The 16,235-nt window shown below is 36.7% G+C and overlaps 1 long non-coding RNA gene across 1 annotated transcript in view; it reads right to left on the reverse strand.

Annotated features, from left to right (window-relative positions):
- Window positions 1–3,447: 3,447 nt before the first annotated feature.
- LOC148970474 (uncharacterized) overlaps window positions 3,448–16,235 on the reverse strand; it is an 89,836-nt gene continuing 77,048 nt past the window's right edge. The window contains exons 5-6 of the long non-coding RNA XR_016148338.1: window positions 12,619–12,765; window positions 3,448–4,704 (exon numbers count right to left, since the gene is read on the reverse strand). This is a non-coding gene — a long non-coding RNA (uncharacterized LOC148970474). The remainder of the gene's footprint in view (window positions 4,705–12,618; window positions 12,766–16,235) is intronic.

Genomic DNA, 16,235 nt, shown 5'->3' on the forward strand with positions numbered 1-16,235 from the left:
ATTCTGCGCTCGCCCGCGATCACGTCCAGTGGAATTCTAATGGAACTGCAACCAAGATAATACACAACGGGGCTAATAGGAAGTGCCAAGGCTCTCCGTAGACGGGCTCTGAGTCTGGGCAAAGTCCTTTCAGGCAAGTCCAAGCGTGCCGCACAAGCCCTCAAAAGTGAAGCCAAAACGTCTCGATCGCCCCCCTGCGACCGGATCTGGTATAGCATTTAATATCACGTTCAAAATGAATTCTATGCAAACATGCAACTGTACTTTATAACAAAATTAGTCAGTGAGAATATTTTGTTAATGTTTTGATTTTTAATAATGTTATTTCTTGATTTGATTGCCGTGCTTTCACAGAGAGACTCCGCCCACACGCTGTGATTTTTGATTGACGTGGCGTCTCACAGTCGCGTTGCGTCTAGTGTGGACAGACACACTTGCTGTCACTGGAATTTTATCGCGCCGCGTGTAGTCAGCCAAAAATACATCTTCTGGCTTTTTTCAGTCTGGAAAGCTCCGAATTAAAAAAAATATGTCACATTTCTTCTACATAAATGACCCATTTTAAATACACATTCATCTTTCCAGAGGTGAAGTATCCCTTTAACAAAACAATGATGATAGCAATATTATATTTTTGAACACATATAGCTATCATGCTTTTTTTTTATGTTTTAGAACATGGTAACATGGCAGTACAATGTCTTTAATATGCATTTTTGGAAGTACTATGGTAGTATTATAATCTGACACCATAACTAGACGACCCCAGTACTTTTTTTTAAAGGTAGATTCAAATCCAAAAAGCAATTAAAATATCTTGTTGTTGCAGTTAGAACACAAGTCATTGTCAGTCTGGGGTTATTTATATGGTGAACATTTTTTTTTAGATTTCTGAATCTTACATCAGCTGAATTTATGAATTTCAATTGCTCAGTTTGACATTGGCTTTAGTTCACAATGCACAGAATTTTGATCAAGGCATAGATTATCTGTGAACAAGTCTGACAACAGGTAAAGTCCATTGCATGAAGTCTCAAGGCTGAAATAGGCGAATCAGCCGTTGTATGTTACTTATGACTCACTTCTTCTCAGCTCACGGTCCCCTTTATTTCCAGGTATGTAACCTTCTCGCCCTTCTCTACCCTCCATCTTTTTGTCCTCCACAACATCCCACACAATCTTCGCCAGCTTCTTTCTTTCGGTCTCTGTCATCTAGGCCTACACTTTTTTTTTTTCCGTCTTATTTCAAATGTTCTCCTCTCCAGCTATTTTTCTCTGTTTGCCTCTGCTCTCTTTCTGTCCACCTGTCCCTTTCCCCTCTACATGCTCTCTCTATTTTTCAAACTCGACGTCTTTTTCACGGAGTTGTACAAGAGTCCCGGGAGAGGCGGGCTGTTGACGGTTTTGAAGGTGAAGACCCCTCCTCTTTGTGGACTCATCATGGGACATACTAGGTGAAGGAGGGTCAAAGCCACAAATGTACACACGCTAACACAAACGCACGCAGTTGCTCTTTTCAAATTAGTTTGAAGGGGTTGTTGTTCCTTTGTTTTCTTTGTCCGGTCCACACTGCAGCTTGTTCTAGCCAAGAAACAAGAAGACACCGTCTGACGGACATGTAAAGTAAACAACCACACTTTGTTTTGTTTTCACATGGGTGGTTTTATCTGATGCAACTTACATTAGAAAAATAGATTTGGTAGGCACTGTGAACCTTGCGAAACTGTGCACTGTGAAGTGTGCATAAGATGGGGTCTTTACTATCCCATGCATGAGGCCACGGAAGAGGATTTGTGAATGGCAGTGAAGCGACATAACTAATGCTGGTATGTCACATGATAATGACAATATGGCAAATATAGTACATCCAGATTATATTCATACTACACATTCATTCTAACTAAACTGCTTAGAAGTAATTCAAAATAAGTACCTACTCAAGACAGTATGCAATTTGGGACTCACTGATTCACTCATAAAGAAAGTCAATTGTTAATGAATGAGTACTTTTGAATGTTTCAGATGATTCACTCAATGATTCAGTGACTGATTCACTCAAGCCATTCCTTTCAGGATTGGTTGAATGGTTTTAAAGGAAAAGATTAATGGAAATTTAATGGATTTTTTTGGGGATCACTGAAAAAATCCCCATCACCATACAGTATTACACATATTAGTATATTTTCAGTATTTTTTTAAATAAATGTTTGCTTTCCATTAATAAACTTTATTAATTACATCACGTCAACTTTGTGCTGTCACAAAATCATTTTTTGAAAGAAGTGTTACTGGCTTTTAACATACCAGATATAAAAGCTTAGTGCTTGTTTAACTAAGCCACATTATGACCATAATCATATCTGATAGATGACAATATTTACATCAGCCTAAAAAATACACACTGACAGCAGTGGTAATGTTCAGAGAGACTAAGGAACATAATTATCCCAATTTAATGAGTTCGTTCCAAAAAAAGCACCCTGGTTTACAAGTCCAAGATAATTTAATATGCCAGGCCAGTAACATTGTTGTAATAAGCCATCTAAAACAATTTATTGGCTGTTCTTCAACCATAACTCAGCAGTGCCAAGCATGTTTTATGGATAATCAATCATGGCTGTGAACAGCAACAGCCCTGGATTCCTAGAATTCAGCTCACTCGAACCAGGCCAGACACAAGCGAACCAAGACAAAATCGGACGAATATGAAATGAACACTTGGTGTATAAACACCCAAAGTTTAACATATCTCATCTCAGAGAAAAATAGCTATTTAAAGTGTAATTTAATCTATAACAAAGAGTGCTATAAGCTTGAAATGATGTTTAGCATCGTCATAGACTATATCATGTAACCTCTTAACCTGGTTTCCGTTGCCAAGACAAAGATGTATATGAGATGAGTTTTGCATCCTTATCTATAAGTGTCAAACAGGAGACCATTACCATTGTGCTAAAGGCATAAAATTAACCATGTTTACCCACTAGATTAAGCAGAATGGGATATTTATGACATGGACAAACCTCTTCCATGTATTGTTCACATTCATAAATGCTTTAAAACAGGCCTTCTTCAGGTGTACAGGCTCATCGTTAAAAAAAAAAAAAAGAGTCTCAAGACCTTTTTTTTTTTCCATTTCCAATCAATGCAAAAACACGAAAAGGTCTAGAGACACATGTATGTCTAGTGGATTTCTACATCGAAAAACAACACTCTCAGAAAAAAAGGTACGAAAGCTGTCACTTTTTTTCAAAAAGGTACACTTTTGTACCTAAAGGGTGCATATTGGTACCTTCATGGTACACTTTTGTACCTAAAGGGTGCATATTAGTACCTTCATGGTACATATTTGTACAATTATGGTACCAATGCACCTTTTAGGTACAAAAGTGTACCTTTTTGAAAAGGTACCGCCCCAGTGACAGCTTTTGTACCTTTTTTTCTGACAGTGAATGGACAAGAAGCAAAAACAGCCAACATGGTAGTTTGTAATTTAATCGTAAATTTAATTGGCGGCTAATTCCTATGAATTTGAAAAATCGTATCCATACGTTTATCCATATCTGCTTACGCATCACTGACAGTTAGGTGGGTGAACATATACTTGTTTTTTTCCTTGAAACTCACACATCACCACCTCGCAAAATAGACAGGTTTTCTCAAAGAGATGGGGTTGGGATGGCCCCTAACACAGCACTGATGTTGTTCTGTCCAGCGTTGTTAATAAAATGTAATCACCTCCATACTTGCATTGCAAATGCCTCGCCTCCATTGTCTTGACTCGTCTTTAGGGACTCATTTGTATCTTCTAAGTCAGCACTTGTACAGTAGCAGCCCAGCTTTGTATTCATTTATCGGCAACAGGATTAGAAGTTCAATGTATTTACAGCTGCTTCTTGCTGTTCGAGGCACTGTATTTGCATTCTCAGCTACCTGTCCTGGTGGTATTGTTGTGACTTGTGCACCTTATTAAGTCGCTTCGATGGGAAAGCATAGTAAAAATGTAAATGAAGTAAACTCTTGTCCAAACCCTGGTGAGGGTTGGACATTTGCTTGTTTAGCAACAGGAATGGGGACCATAGGCGGGGAAAAAAAAAGTTGTCACGTAATGATGCCATTTCTTTGATAACGGTGTGTAGCGGAGAAGCTAATTATTTCACCTGTGTGTGTGCAGTAACTGGCATTTAGTGTGTCGTTGGCTCAGACACACACATCATTGATTTAACCTCAAGTCCAGATCTTCTGTTCAGCCTCATTAGAGCTCTGCTGCACCAGCTCGGTTCAGTGTGTGTGTGCAAGTCTGTGGTTTGTGTCTACCCTTCACACTGTCTGTTGCACCACACACACAACCACTGGATTTCAGCCTTCTCTCCTGTCTCTCTCTCTCTGTCCTCTTTTGGCCCATGTCCAGTCTCGCTCTGCTCAGCATTCCCATTGTCCGGTGGTCCTACCGCTCTGCGTCCTCACGCTAGAGACTCGGGTAATCCAGCCGTATAATGTCCCGTGATTTAATTAAACCTCCTCACCGCTGGCTCTTATCTGCCTGTTCTGGTCCCCGACCTGCCACGGCTGCCGACGGGCTCCGAAAAAACCCACATTACTCTAATCACCGCACATTCTGCAGCCACGGTGAGCTCAGATCTCTGCCTGAGAGGAGCTGTCTGTCTCTTCTCGGGGTGGGTTCGCTGTCTCGCAGATTGAGACCTGCAGGCGGAAGGCAGACAGCGCAGACTGGGTTTTATTCATCTCTTCATTACATTCAGAACGTGTCTCAACAGTCATGCTTCTTTAGCTTAAAGGAATAGTTCAATCAAAAGTGAACAAATCATTATTTACTCATCCTCTATTGGGTTAACATTATGGGGAATACATAATGAGAAACCAGTGATTTTTTGTTTTTGTTTTGACAGTGTCTACAAAAAGGAGAGAAACAGCTGTAAAAGGCACAATTAAAAACAGACCAAATTGTGTACTCATAAAAATGGACTTAAAGGAGTAGTTCACTTTAAAAAAAAAAACTTTTGCTGATAATTTACTCACCCCCATGTCATCCAAGATGTCCATGTCATTCTTTCTTCAGTTGAAAAGAAATTGAGGTTTTTGATGAAAACATTCCAGGATTTTTCTCCATATAATGCACTTCAATGGGAACCAAACGGTTCAAGGTCCAAAAGAAACTTTCAGTACAAACTGCAAACTGTTCAAAGGGCTTTAAACGATTCCAGATGATGAATAAGGGTCTTATCAAGCGAAACAATCAGTCTTTTTTTTAAAAAAAAAAAACAGTTTTATAAGCTCAAATGGTCGCCTAGTCCTCTGTGATGCGCGTTCGTGACTCTCCTGTTCAAACTCGTTTACCAAAATGAATGAATCTTTTTTCGAGTCATTTGGTTCATTCAACGAACGAAATGAGCGAATTGACTCGGAAAAAGATTCGTTCATTTTGATGAACGAGTTCAAACAGGAGAGTCACGAACGTGCATCACAGAACTGAGCAAGGCGAGCATTTGAGCTTATAAACTTAAAGTCATTAAAAAAATGAATGATCGTTTCGCTTGATAAGACCCTTATTCATCATCTGGAATCGTTTAAAGCTCTTTGAGCAGTTTGCACTGAAACTGTCTTTTGGACCTTGAACCGTTTGGTTACCAGTAAAGTGCATTATGGAGAAAATCCATAATGTTTTCATCAAAAATCCATAATGCTTTCATTTTTTTTTTATTTTTTTTTTTAAGTGAACTACTCCTTTAATCTCGTTAAATGGATAGGGAATCTCATGCATATGAAAGACTAAGGGTGACAAAAGTAAAATGAAGGAATAAGTTATTAATTTAATAATTCAAACTGATAGACATTTAAAACTCTTTATTCAATTAATGTTTTAAAAGAAGTTTAAATAAACCAATACATCATTTTAATAAATACATAAATTGTCAAAATGACATTTATGTTTTAAAATGTAGTTGAATAAAACAAATAAAATAGTAAATAATTGATTTTCAGTCAAATTTGCTCATGAAATTATGAAAACTGATTGGATGTTATTCATATGGGGAACAGATTGGATCTTTCTGCCATTTATCTTTGAAGAAACTGCCAAATTATGCAGCAACATTTACAAACTGCGCTGACTGCAAATCAGAACTGAGGCAAACCTAATTCTGAACATTATTATAAGTGAGAAATGCTAACGGAAATATTTTCTGAAAATAACTTATTAAGTTAAATAACTTATTTCTGTCTGTTCCTTATATCTTATGGCTTCAGAAGAATCATCATACTGTAAAAAAAAATAATCCTGTAAAAAAAACGGTAAACTATTGGCAGCTGTAGTTGCCAGCATCATACCGTAACAATATGGTGTGTTACTATTTTTGTGTTACAGCATATAGCTGTTTTATACTGTAGCTGACAATACGGTATTTAGCTGTTAATTTTTATGGTATGATGGCAAGCACAGCTGCCAGTAGTTTACCGTTTTTTAACAGGATTATTTTTTACAGTGGTATGTGGACACTATTAATTATCATGTAAAAGAACAAACTTGATGAAAGCAGTACAGCATGAATATTATAAAATGTCTTCTTTTGTGATCCATGGAGAGAGAGAAAAAAAATAGCATACTGGCTTGGAACAACATTGAGGGCTATAATACATAATGACAGAATCTATTCTTTCAAATAAAGTTGCAGTTTCCAAGGCTGATGTTTACTCTCTGAACGATTCGAATGGTATTTTATTTGTCAGTGTAATTATGTTTCATTTTTATGAGGCATAAGAGCTAAGCATAGGTGTGATTATGAGAGAAAAACGGCTATATCACAGATTGCACAAAATACATTCTAGTTATTCAGAACAGTTATGATATGAGCCTTGGACACACAGGATGATGTTATGATTTATGACTATCCTTCTCGAACACATACTCACCCCAAAAGACCAGAAATAAAACACTTAGCGGCAAAGCTAATGGGACAATGAACTAATGAGTCCTTCTTGTTTGTGAAGCTCCTTGACCTTTGTGATTTTGGGATCCGGAACTGATACTACAGCTCTGTTGGACAGGGAGCTATAATGGCCTGGTTAACTATAATGAGGTCTTAGTGCCTTTTTTGCTGCTGTGCGAATGTCCTATTAGATTCAGTGTTATGAAATGCAATGTACAGTGCGCTAGTGTTTATTCCTATATAGGCAAACTTCATTTTCAGATTAAGGTTTATATTCCATTTTTATGAAAGACATCTGCACGTTACACAGTTTGTGGACTATTTCATGAAATGATTCACAACTAAGACAAGCATTTTACTTTCTAGAAATACTGCAGACAATCGTTCCATTTTTTACGCTACACGTCAATTCAACAAATTTCATTCATGTCAATAAAAAACAATGCGTGGTTATTTGCAAAATGTAGGCAAAGAAAAGAAATACCTACACTGTGAATATGTAACATTAGAATAAGAAATAATGTGTTGTTTCAACTTTGACTTAAAATATTCAGTTCAGTTTAGTTGGAAATTTTAAGTTGTTTTATATCAACTTAATATATTTATGCTTAGTATATTTATGTTGTTATGCTGATAATATACTACCGGTCAAAAGTTCAGGGTCATTATTATTCTTTTTTAAGAAATGAAGACCTTCATTCCGCAAATATATAAATTGCATTGATCAAAATAGACTTATATTGTTAAAAAAGTGTTTAGCATAAATGCTGTTCTTTTGAATCAAAGATTTCTTGAAAAACAATGATCACAGTTTCCAAAAATGAATATCAAGCAGTGCAGCTGTTTTCAACATTTATAATAAGAAGAACTGCTTTTTCTGCATCAAAAAATCATATTAAAAGGGTGGATAAAAGCGGAAGTTGTTGGTCATGGGGTTATGAGTTGTGCAGCAGGGGTCCCATTTCCTTTAAATTTTCAGTAATTATGGCAAATCGCTAATTAATTCACAGCACGATTACAACACTTGATAAAAGCAGTCAGCTTATTCATTCATTTTCTTTCTCCAAAATAAATAAATAAATAAATAAAATCCTATCAAACAATCACAGACCACAATCCACAAAAATCAGATGGAAATTATAAGCAAAAACTATCCTTAGCCCTACAGCCTGATTGGTTGATTAGAATGCAGTTCCAGGACAGACAAGGATATTGATCCAGGAACATGTGCTACTTGGGTAAATCACGTTAAGTGTCAAGGGTAACAGTGCTCCAGCCACCTAAAGATTCATGTTCAGGTCTGGGGAGACACTACTCAACTGCAGAATTGACCTAGGCTATTTTTGGAATGGAATACAAGCTTGAAATATCAAATATCATGCAACGTTGTATATATTTTCAAGGATATGCATTTAAATTCATACTTTGCACGTGACGTCCCAAGGACTGGCTGGCGGGCAAGAACGCTGTTCTCCAGAAACGACAGCCTGTTCTCATCCAAGTCATCTAACTGACGCTTTTGACAATACATCAACATCCGACGTTTTAGGGCACGTTTTAATGAGTTAGATGACGCTTTCTAATCCTAACCCTGCCCCAGACCACCTGCATCATCTAAACGACGCTAAAGGTAAAGCGTCAGTTAGATGACGCCCTAGGATAGCGTCATCTAACTGACGTTAACGGGTACTCTAAAACGTTGGATGTTGACGTATGGTCAAATCTGTCAGTTAGATGACGTTATGGGATGAGAATTTGTTGGAAACGAAACACAGTAAACTAGTCAAGGATCTTGCCAGGACGTCGCCAGTTTTTATACAAAAGTTGGTGTTTCAAGGTGTAAATGCACTCAAGGTAATTTCAACATTTGTTGGAATACAATGGGTGTATGATCATGTAATAAATCGTGTCTAGCGTGTGATAGGTTGTTTTGAGGTTTGTGATCTATGGTTTTCAGTGAGAACAGTAGAGCTAGATTATTTACGGAGGAATTATTTCTGCACGATTATATTAAAAAAAAAACACCTTGTCTGCTTTACACAATTTAACTACCTTCACCTTGGAGTTAATCCTAGTCCATAGTTATGCAGCTAACTCGCTAACAGACTTGATAGCTACTAGAAAGACCTGGAACTACAGGACTCTGTTGAAAATATCAAGGGGGTAATCCATCGACCGGAAGTTGAATCCGTCCGGGTGCCGCCATCTTGTAACAGAACTTGAGTTAGCATTTCCATTGACTCCCATTCATTTTGGCGTCACTTTGACAGCGAATAACTTTACATCTGAGGCGTTTGAAGACCCGATTTGTCCATTATTTATTTCTAAAGAAACTTGACAATGTATAAAATGCTCCATTACCTTGTAGTTTATGTTATGGCCCCGTAGAAGCAGTTTTTTTTGTAAAAGTAGGCTAACGATTGCGTCATAATCACGCGATTCTCCAACACATTCTCACCCCAAGGCGTCACCTTTGACCATGCTTCAATATTTGACGTTTTAGGCGCCCTTTAGCGTCACTTAAATGACGCGATCCTACGGCGTCATCTAACTGACGCTAAAGGAAAGCGTCAGTTAGAGGACGCGGTTAGGTTTAGGTATGGGGTGGGGGTAGGGTACACGCGATCCTAGGGCGTCATCTAACTGACGCTAAAGGGCGCCTAAAGCGTCAGATATTGAAGCATGGTCAAATGCTTCCCAAGGCGTCAGTTAAGTGACGCCTTGGGAGTGAGAATGGGCTGGATTCTCTGTCACACAGTAGTAAAAAAATATTGATGGTTTAACTTAAAAAGTAAGTAACCTGGTTTCCTTAAAATTTTAAGTTCATTGAACTGGAAAAAGTGAGTTAATACAATGAAGTAGATTAATTTAACCATCAGAAACTCAAAATGATATGTTATCTGAACTAAATAAATTATTTAAGTTGATTTGACAAAAGAAAAAATGTTGTGATTTCACTGTAAAAAAAATATTGTTGGTTTAACTTAAAAAAGTAAGTAACCTGGGTTGCCTTAAAATTTTAAGTTGATTAAACTGGAAAAGTGAGAAGATATGAGGAGGTTTTCACAGTGATGTCATAAGAACCATATTTGGCTCCCAAAAGAACCTTTCAGAGAAGACTCCTTTTCATAATCTATGACCATTTTTCTACTGTAAAGAACCTTTTGAGCAATGGAAAGGTTCCATGAATGTTAAAGGTTCTTCGTGGAACCAACGATGCCATTATAAGAACCATTATTTTTGTGTAGCAGAATATTGGCATTTGTTGCTGTATACATAATAGCCTATTATAATGTTATTAAGTATGCTGTTTCTAATACAGCCCTAACTTCAAAGCCTGCGTTGAGACATCGATTGCTCTATGCCTAGACGTCCGATTGCATGAACAAACATATGTAGATTTGGTTTTAGGCGTCAGTACACGATGAGCATTCTCAGCCACGTCTGATCTTCCCTTAACAACTTATTGATCTAGTCCTCACAATTCAGAGTGTGTCTCGTCGTCTGATCTCCCTCTCTTCTACTCTCTGTACAACAGGTTGTGGTCCACTCTGAATAAGAAGACTATCCCAGAAAATGAGGGAATTATGCAAATTAATCCCATCTATGACAATGGATTACGAAGAATCGCTCCCTCACATTTTCTCTGGCTTTCTGTGTTTTCCGATAGGGAACGTCTTAAATCCCAGAATAATGAGTCATCCAACATTATTCATTCACTCTCTCCCACTTTTCTGAAATCAAATCCCGCAGCACTTCATCAACATTCTCGTCATCGTAACATTTTACGACTTAATATTTCTACATTATGCAACTGTTGGGGAAACAAGTCTTTACACATGACCTGAATGAGCAAACGAAAACAATACGAATGCAAAAGGCTGAGAGCTGCATTACAGGATAATAAAATCCCAACAACCCCAGAGGAGCTAAAACAAGAATGTTTTCTGACCCCTAGTGGTCACAGAGGTAAGGTTTATGACGCCACAAAACAACATTTTCTGACACCGATGCCTGTTAACTTGCTCTTGCTCTCAGATATTGTGACCTTCACATGACAAATAAGAGATAACATAGTTGCACGTTTGAAGTAATCTCTAGGTTTTTGCTTTGAGTTTCATTCTCCCTGTCTCTCTTCCTTTGTTAATTGGAGCTTTTTGTGCATCCAAGAGACATACTGTGATCTTAAGATTTCCCTCAGTGGAATTTATCATGTCTAGCCTTAAAGTGTAAATATTTCAAAGCTTAAGTCTGGCTCTTTTGTTTACTGAACTATTTTGACATGCGTTCAAAAGCAAAGCTCCTCTCCCAGTCCATTTATGAAAGCTAAGATGCAAAAACAGCTCAAGGTTTTAGTGTCACAATCATTAATAGATTTTGAAATTTTTTTAAAAAAAAGTTAAACCTATATGACCAAAAAGAAGATATTTTGAATGTTATTAAACTTAAATTTTTGGGTGTACTATCCCTTTAACTATTTGACTGCCCACATTCATTTGCCATCCTAATCAACAACAATGCAATAAGGAGAGGATAGTTATAACAAAAAGCATCTACTTATAGAAGTCTTAAAGGCAAGGCAAGTCTATATATATATATATATACACTATGGTAATTCAACGTGCTTTACATAGTAATGAAGAAATAATCACAAAATAAAGAAAAGGAAAGTTCAAACAGTTATTCAAAATCGTTACATAGAAAGGTATTATAACAATCACACTATAGCAGTTCATAGAGCTTCGTATAAAAGCAGGGGGTATTAAAGCAGATATAAAAGGAATTAAATGAGATAAATGATGCGGTTATAAAATGAATTAGAGTAAAATTAATTAAAATAGTAAAAGAATAAACTTCTCATCTGGCAAAACTCCGGTGTATCTTATTTTGACTCTGAGATTTCCCCATGACGGCCAGTATTCTTCAGTGGAAGAAAGGCACAGTAGGCACACTTAAAGGCACAGTAACGGAAAATGGTACGGAAAAAAAAATGTCTTGACATTATAATCGAGCTACTGGGGGCAAAAAATAAGCCAAATGTCAAATATGGCACCGTTGAAGTTGAAGTGTGTAATTTCTGCCCTACGCACCGGCATTACAAAAATAGTTGATTTTAAACAAACTCTCCTGCAGTTTCACATTGGTCACACAAAAACAAATCCCGCCCCACACTCACGTTATTGGTTGAGCCAATGTTGCTGTTGTTGGGCTGGTTGGGATTGTGAAAGTAACAGAGATACGGTGTTAGCACTTTACTAGGAAATTAACCTTCAAATGAATTACTAAAGTCTCTGGAAATATATTAGCAAAAGAAGGAAAGTAAAAACGTTTTTTTTGTTTTTTTTTGCGATAGTTTGTGAGCTCTAACCCTTTTATAGACAGAGAACAAGAAAAATGAAAGGTAATTTTTTTTAGTGACCTGCAAAACAAAGCAGCCACTAAAATAAATAAAAAAAAGGTTGGAAAAATGTTCTCACCAGACATCATGGCAGACGAGGGACATTCCTGTTCATGATACCAAGCCTAAATTAGATTTCTTCCCTTTCTGATTTAATAAAGGTATTCCTGGTTGCGCAGGAGCACGGAGAGCGGGAGATGTGTGAGGACTTTCAAGTAGGTGCCGCAGTCCATAATGAGGAAGTGGAGGAGGAAACACGACTCTACCACATACCTGTTTCCTTTATCCAGCTTTATCTGGCCAGGGGAGATTGCACCGGTGTTTAATAATCACCTCACATCCTGCTTGTTGAGCCACATAGCTCAACTTGAGTTGGAATATGTTCATCCTTTAGACGAGTGAGGGGCAACCGGATGATAACTAGGCGGGAGAAGTTCACACACATACACACACACAGAGAGAGAGAGAGAGAGAGAGAGAGAGAATGCACACCTCATAGGAATGTGATTAGCAAACACACCCAATTTGCAAGACAGACAAGGTACCAAGCTGCTTGTGTAGGCCTTACACGGAGGCGTAGATCTGGATCTCCAGAGTGGATTAAATCTTTCACATCATGTTAGTGAGATGGAGGACAGAAAAACACAGAGAGAAAATGCACTGAACACCAATTAAAGCTGCAGTAGGTAACTTTTGAAAACAAATATTGTCTATATATTTGTTAAAACTGTCATTATGTCCTTAGTAGCCTATGAGACAGATAATCTGTGAAAAAAAATCAAGCTCCTCTTGCTCCTTCCAGTGGTCCTATTGCCATTTGCAGAAAAGGGAGCTGTGGAGGGAGCTCAGGCTAATATTAAGTCAACGTTTTCTCAAAACTCCCTACTGCAGCTTTAAAGACCATCTAAAATGGGGTCAAAATTTCACAATGAGACATGAAATGTGTTAACATTCCAATTCATCTACACATCTGATGTCAAAAACGGAGCCAGTCTTGTTATTGCTTTATTATGGGGAATCTCAGCTCACGGGCCTCTGCAATGCCTGAATGAACAAATCTGATCAAGGCTTTGATTCAACTCATTCAGCCGCTAAGAACAAAATAAAATTGGATGTTATTTCATTGTAACATTCCATCAGACACATCACATTTCACATGAAATTGAAACTAAGATGTGTGAATCTTGGACCATTTGAAAGCTTTACACAACAAGAATCAGAATGCTACGCCTGATCAGAACAGAACTGCAGTGCTGCACTTCCACCTACAGGACAAAGGCATCACTGCAGGAGACCCTGACCTCCAGGATCCACTATTATTCAATGCTGTATAATGTTTTATCGTTCCTCTATCATATCTGAAACTTGCATTCGGGCCTCTAAATTATCATCGTGTTTAAAAGTGCTATATGATACTAAAACTTCTTCATGTCCTCTCTTTGATTGATAAAGTAAAATGTGTTTTTTAATGTTTTTTAACTTTGCATATGTATCCAATATGATAAAACATACTTTTAGCAGACCTGTTTGCACAAAATAATGGTCAAAATCTACATTGGCCACAAAAAACATGACACAAAAAATAGTCCCTGCCCCTAAACTTGTACCATTGGCTAATGTTGCTGTAGCCTAAGCTGGTGGGAAAACTCAAACAAACATAGTTTTACATTTCATGGAAATTAATTGTTGTCTTTGCATATTAAGCTGGGATAGGAAATGATTTAAAACATTTTGATAATAATAATAATAAACACTTCACCTTTAAGGGCAATGCAAATTTGTACTGTATTGTACATGCATATGCACAGCACTAAGGCTGGAAAATCTATCTATTCACTCATCTCCCTCTCCTTTCTCAAATCATCACTGTAATCTCCTTTAATTAAAGCAATAAAACCCTCAAATAAATGAACTAATGACAGTGCTGACTGCTCATTATCTTTATATATAATGGAATTAATTCAACTTTAACCCTGTGGCAAACCTAACATGAATGTTTACTTTTCCCAGTAATTAACATGAACAGCTAATTGCCTCTAAGTCATTCAATTTCTTAGAACAGACTCCTGTACAAGTGATCATGAGTGTGCATAATGCACATGGCTGTACTCTTGATTTACACTTCTGTCTGAGATCCACTGCATTTATATTCAGTTTTCTTTTGTTCTATACCTTTTGACCTCCAAACGCTCCAGCTTGATTAGATCTGTATTTTTCGGTTCCATTTTTCCCTGAAACAGTGAGCCTTTTTATTTATATTGCAATGTCCCTGCTACTATCGATGAATGTTTGTCTCAGAGTGACACATGTTGGTTAATAAATCCATTCAATAGGGCTGGGGAGAGATAAGGTAGTTCTATTCTATCAGGCATCTAAGTCCTAAAAATCAAAAGCACTATACACTACATATGCACCATTACACTAACTGTGCCATTGGAAGTGGACAGTTCTTGCTGCTAAAACTATCAGGGTGGTGCAACTGGCCCTGTGCTTTAATAATATAATGCAATACATGTGCATTGCAGTTCAACAGTTTGCAGTCAGTAAGATTACATAAAAAAGATAAAAAAGAGAGAATAGTTTTATTCATCAAAAAGTGAAAAAAAAAGACAATTGTGATGATTTCTGTGAAATTTCTATAAATCAAAGATTCAAGAAAGAAAAAAAATAACCATTTCTGAAGAATCGTGCGACACTGAAAACTGGGGTAATGTTGCTGAAAATTCAGCTTTGCATCAGGAATGAATTACATCTTAAAATATATATATGGTTATATATAATATATATTGTTTTACTGTATTTTTGATCTGACAAATGCAGCCTTGGTGAGCTTAATTAAAAGTGCAGTATCTATTTTTATCCTTTTGAATGATATATAATAATATAATATTCCTCTTTAGAGAAACTAAAGTAGTACTATTTTAGTTTAGAGAACTAAAATAGATAAATACCCATGTCATTACGAAATATAAACATGCAGATCTGATGTTGACCACTAGGAGCAGCCGAGAGTTATTCTGTCTCTGAGAAATGTCACATGAAAAAGTCATAGGGTCTATGGGTAAAGTCTGCTTGTGGTTGCTTTCCTATGGGTCAAGGTTTGGCTTGTATATATATATATATATATATAGCAGATATGCTGCTTAATTTTTTTTATTTATTTTTTTTGCAGAAAATTGACACCAGGATTCCTTTATGATTGTTCAGTTTGTTTAATTTTATAATGCAAACTCGTTGCCTTAATAGCATAACTTAATTGCATAAACTTAATTCTGTCTGTGATCTGAGGAAGTGTACTCCCAGAGTGCATTGGGGCATGAATAAATTAATTGCTTTGTTTTTTTTTTTTTAAATATTGTTGGCTTTATTTTACCATTACAATTTTATTTGCTATCATTATTGGGGTTATACTGTACGTACAAGAGACCGCAAAAAAAATTAAATAAAAAGATAAAAAATATATAACGGTCAAGTAACTAAATCATTAAAACCAATGGTACTCAAACCAGTCAAGTAATGTTTAGAAGGGTTTTCTGAGTAACGCAGGCATAGCATGCAAACAGTACAGATTACTAAGAAATTTTAAGTAAGTTCAACAAATTATTGGACACTAAGTAGGCTAAAGTTAACAAAAAAAAAATAATCTTAGTAAGAACAATGATAGATTTTACACTTGAAATATACATCTTTTGTAACATTGCAAATGTCTTTAGTGTCTTTTGATCAAAATAATGCATCCTTGCTGAATAAAACCAAAGGAATTAACAAATGATAATATATTAATTAACAGTATGCAGTTTATCCCACACAGTATGTGTCCCCTCCCCATCCGGATGTTCATTTAACATTCAGAATTTTTAATTAGGACTTGTTTCATGCAAATGCTATCA

This window comes from Pimephales promelas, chromosome 21 (assembly GCF_988280905.1).
Source record: "Pimephales promelas chromosome 21, fPimPro1.hap1.1, whole genome shotgun sequence".
Classification (NCBI taxonomy): Eukaryota; Metazoa; Chordata; class Actinopteri; order Cypriniformes; family Leuciscidae; genus Pimephales; species Pimephales promelas.